Consider the following 5126-nt stretch of genomic DNA (forward strand, 5'->3'; position numbering starts at 1 on the left):
GGAACAAGCTGCCGGAAGAGAGAGTTGAGGCAGGGACTATCGCAACATTTAAGAAGCAATTAGACAGGTACATGGATAGGACATATTTTGAGATATATGGGCCAAATGCAGGCAAGTGAGACTAGTGTAGATGGGACATGTTGGGCTGTGTGGGCAAGTTGGGCCAAAGGACCTGTTTCCACATTGAATGACTCGATGACTCTAAATTGAAGTCAGTGCAAATAATGTACATAGAACATAGAAATGTACAGTGCAGGAATGGACCCTTCAGCCCATGATAGATGAGCCAAACATGATGACAAAATTAATCATTTCTGCTTATCCCTCCCTTCCCTGGATATTCATGTGCCTATCTAGAAGTCCCTTAAATGCTACTTTTGGATTTGCTTCTATACTCCTGGCAGATTGTTCCAGGCATGCATCGATCTCTGTGAAAATCTTGCCCCTTACGTCTCCTTTAAACTTTTCCCCTCACCTTAAAGCTATGACCTCCAGTTTTTAATATTTCCACTCAGGGAAAAGGATCTGACTGTCTACTCTATCTATGCCTTATATACTTCTATCAGGTCATCCCCTCAGCCTCTGATGCTCCAGAGAGAACAATCTAAATGTGTCCAGCTTCTCCTTATAGCCAATACCCTCTAAACCAGGCAGCCTCCTGGTAATGCTCTCCAGGGCCTCCACATTCTTCCTGTAATATGGCAATCAGAACGGCACGCAATACTCCAAATGTGACCTATCCAGAGCTTAATGAAGCTGCAGCATTGAGTCATGTTCACCTTCACCTTTAGTGCTCCAGCACAACCTCTGGTTATCTGAGCAATAGGATGTTTGAAGATCAAGACCGAAACCTTGGCATAAAACTCACATTCTGTTGGGCAACAATGATCCTTGCCCACTTCTGAGACCTGGATCGCCTACAGCACGTCCCTCAAGGTACTGAAGTGTCTCTGTGAAATTGTCCAAATCCTATGAAACATCAGCAAAAGATAACATGCTGATCCTCTCAAATCCAATCTGTTGATAATGGAATGTTTTTCCTTTAATGTTGTACGATATCCAAGAGATACCTCTAAGCCACACTGGCAGCCCAAACAAAGTGAATACCTGACAAAGCAGATGGGAACTTCAAGTTCTCTCCCAAACCAAATGAGAGGGACTTAATCAAAGGGAAGATCTGGCTGAAGTGACTTTGATTATGTTTCCAAAATTCTATTCCTTCATTAAAAATCATGACTTAATTCTATTTTTATTTTTGTATAATTTTGTTAAAAGAGTATGAAGAGTAATACTGAAATAATACTTCAAAACCTCACATCACGTTTCATTAATGTTGTGGCCATTTAGATGTTTGTTGTGCTGAAGAAAGACGATACAGATCACAAAAAAAAATTAGTGCTTTTGGCCTGATGCATATAATTTTCATTTAGTACTCTAATGTTATCCTTGGCCACTCCAGTATTTTATGGTTTGGGTTACCTTACAGTGAAGTTATTGATGAGAAATCAAGCAGTCTTTCAGATCCCTGGAACAACTTGCAAAGTTCCTTAAATTTGTTGGACACATCTGAAACTAGAATCAGCATCTTTAATCAGAAATATGGCAGAAAACAATATATCCCATGATGAAAATGTACTCTTCAGATTCTTTCATTACAAGCTGAAAATACTTGGGGATTTATTGCAAGTTAGGATTCCTGAAAATGTAGAGACTAGCAGAGATTTAGTGATACAAAATTCCCTAAAGCAGATTACTGAGCAAATTCACAAACTGACTCCATGCTAAACCTTGGAACGGAAAGAAAAAAAATGAAACATTTTCAAACGGATTTTTATTTTGAGGAAATAATTGTAAGGACAGTATGTTATTTCATTGGTATGTTAGTTTCGCACAGCAGTTCAAAGTTAGAGCAAAGGTCATCAGTAAAATCAGAAAATCATTTATAAGACCAAAAGAATGATTCAGTTCATTCGTTATGACCTGGCTGCAACAGTAATTCGTGAACTCAGTAAACTTAATCTGGAGTTCATTGTCCTGGTTAACTTGTTGAGAAAGGCCTTTTTTTTGAGGAATTAATCACAAATTACATAAATCATAAGAATATTCTCATAATCTGTAGGAACTATTCTTCATGCCCCACAAATCTGGATTAATGCCAACACTTACTGGCAATTACTTAATGTCCCTGCTTTCTTCATGAGACCATTAAATATGTTTAATGCTTTCATCACCTTAAGAATTTTTCACATAAATAGAAAAGCAATATTCAATACATGAAATTGGCCTTTAGAGTTCACAAAGTAGTCTCCTGTTGTTCATTCAGATGTAATTATAGCCAGGCAGGCACAGCCGAGGATATCCTGATGAAGTGCTTTGATGTGAAGTGACTTCAACTAATCTCACCTTTCAGTTGTGTCAGTCCCGCGATGTGTGCTGTGGTTTGAAATCTGAAAAGTACCAGATGATGAGAGATCAGGGTCAATAGTTGTCTTGTTACTGTTAATGAAAGAAGGTGCAGTTGTTCATCACATGCTGCCTAAAAATGAGGTGGCAGCGAGATCAAGACTTAACCAATAACTTTGCTCTGTTGGCTGGGCTTTGATTTAGGTGTCTGGAGTTCTGGCTGTTACCAATCAGCGATCATATTAAGGGATGCAAATTATGGTCAAATAACAATGTTGTAAACCTGGAATCATTTTTATCTCTGCACACATGACTACTACCAGTTCTTCAATCTCCCTGCAATTCATTGGTGCACTAAGCCAGGGTTAGGTATTTACATACGAGACCCAATAAATTGCAGATGCTGGATTCGTGATCAAAACACAAAGTTCGGGTGGGACTCGGGGCTGTCAGGCAGCATCTTCAGGGAGTATAAAAAGTTCCCTACCCAAAATGACTGCTGTCCATTCCATCCACAGATGCTGCCTGATCCTCTAGCACTTTGTTTTTTGCATAGCGGTTTACATCAATATTTAAATGGATCCTTAACTAACTCAACCAACAATGAAAGAGACTGATTGTATACGATTATGGATTTTAGTTATTTAGCACTGTACAAATGCTGATAGTGTTTATCACTTTGTCAATTTATTATGGAACGAGTAAAAGTAAACTTGAAATACTATATTTTTCACAATAAGAAGTAGAGTTAAATAATAGCAATCACTTTCAAAGCAGCTCCTTTTAAATCTACGGAAAGCAATGCAGAACATTTTAACTGTCCTTCATGGTTAATACTCAGAAGCTTGAAAAGTTATAGGCTAATATATTTAATTTAGCTCTGTTTTAACCATACCTATTTTCTTTTTATGCAGGAATCATTTCAAATAGATCTCATCCTTACATATACAGCAAAATCAGCATTGATTGTATGAACATATGCTTTAGTTCAAATAAAGATTCTGAGGTTACAACCCTCAAATTATGTGTATATGTACAAACCATTGTGATTAGCATTATGAAATCATTCTGGACTCTGCTTTGAGCACGGAACAGGAAACTAATCTGTGCTCGAGATGACATTTGGGACAGCACTAAACTGAGTCTGTGATTGCTTCCAGTAAAGCTAGTTTGTTCATCATCATCCCAAATCTCCTTCAAAATAACCTGCAGACACAGAGTTGACAGCCGTGTGCATCAGAAGAAAAGCACTGAGAAATAAACATTGAAGATTGCAGAGGATGTCTTTTAAAAATGCAACCAGAGAGTGTGATGTGAGTGGCGCACTACCAACTCCATCAATCCATTAGCTTGACTTTTAGCACCGCAAAATACCAACACAAATAAACACAATGGGATTTTATACCTTCAGTCATTGAGCTTGCAATGCTTTGTATTCTGTGCAAACCAATTTCGATGAAAAAAAAAAGTAATTGAAAAGCCAGACATTTTGTGTGAATTACACAAAGGTCAGATTTTCCTTCAGGATTTTGTTTTTGCCATCTCCAGTGGATAACACTGCATCCTCCAGTGGCCAGCACTGCCTCTCCCAACAGCCGTGATGCTTTGCAGCACAGTACTTATCCTCCAGATTGTTGTTGTTGGCACCATTTATGTGTCTTGAGAAGAGTCTAAGTGAATTTCCTGCAACGCGTTTGGATAACACCACCATGGTTAAGTTTCTGGCAGTATGTCCATGCTGTGAGATGTGGGCATGACATTCAGAGCAACCCTAAGTATATGAAGGCATGTTAGGGCATAAAAACATTAGGCCCAGAGGTGGATTGATGATGTTTCTTGGTAGTGAGGGATAAGGATGTGATGAATTGAGTTGCTGCTGAAGCTGGTAGTCAAGTTGGAGAAATATTGACTGACCTCGACTCTGTTAGTTCATCAAATCTTTTTCCTACATTGTATTTATGCCTTCAGGTATGCGTTCCTCACATTGACATCAAAATCTGTTGCTTCAGCATGTGTCCACTGATCTTCCTAGCTCCAGCAAGTAGAAGATCTTCCTCATACTCCTTACCTCATCCACTAAAGCGTTCAGTGCTGGCTGCGGTCAGAAATTACCTATGAATGACTTCCGCAACCCAGTAAAACAACAGTTCCCCCATTTAACTTGTGCATTTTGGTCAGCACTAACAAAAGTGAAGGGTGGAGATAACAAAGAGAACAGTCTGCATTGCCAGCTCACTGAAATGTTGATAACAAAATGTTCTTGGTCATCAGTGAATGATCTACAGAAAAGAGAGTTTGAAGAGAATATTAGCCAAATTGGTAGTTTGGAACAAAATAGGTACCTTATCTTTTGTAGGTTAAGGAAAGCTACCTCAGCTCCTTAATGCGACACAATGGACAGGGCGCAGACTACCACAGACTGAACCAGCTTGGCAAATCCAAAATATCAGCATCAGACTCCTGTGGCAGGACTATTAACAAAGCAAGAAAATTCACTTTGCACAGGATGTCCTTTGCATTATTAGTACGTTATTTAAAAATTCCCTGAAAACCCATGGACGAAAGCAAAATGATGACAATTATGATGAAAACTCTATTTTCTGAACAAGATGTTTTATTACCTTCACAAAACAAAGTGGTGGACTTAAGGGCAAGGCTGCTTTATCAAAGGAAGCTGAGGGAATGCTCTGTGTTCTGTTTCACAGAGACATGAGAAACAGCTC

General features: G+C 38.8%; 1 long non-coding RNA gene across 1 annotated transcript; it reads right to left on the reverse strand.

Annotated features, from left to right (window-relative positions):
* Positions 1-1814: 1814 nt before the first annotated feature.
* On the reverse strand, positions 1815-3844 carry LOC116984326. The gene is made up of 2 exons (XR_004414985.1): positions 3809-3844; positions 1815-2447 (listed from the first exon to the last, which is right to left on the reverse strand). It is a non-coding gene; the product is annotated as an uncharacterized LOC116984326 (long non-coding RNA).
* Between the last annotated feature and the right edge of the window lie 1282 nt (positions 3845-5126).

This window comes from Amblyraja radiata, chromosome 2 (genome assembly GCF_010909765.2).
Source record: "Amblyraja radiata isolate CabotCenter1 chromosome 2, sAmbRad1.1.pri, whole genome shotgun sequence".
Classification (NCBI taxonomy): domain Eukaryota; kingdom Metazoa; phylum Chordata; class Chondrichthyes; order Rajiformes; family Rajidae; genus Amblyraja; species Amblyraja radiata.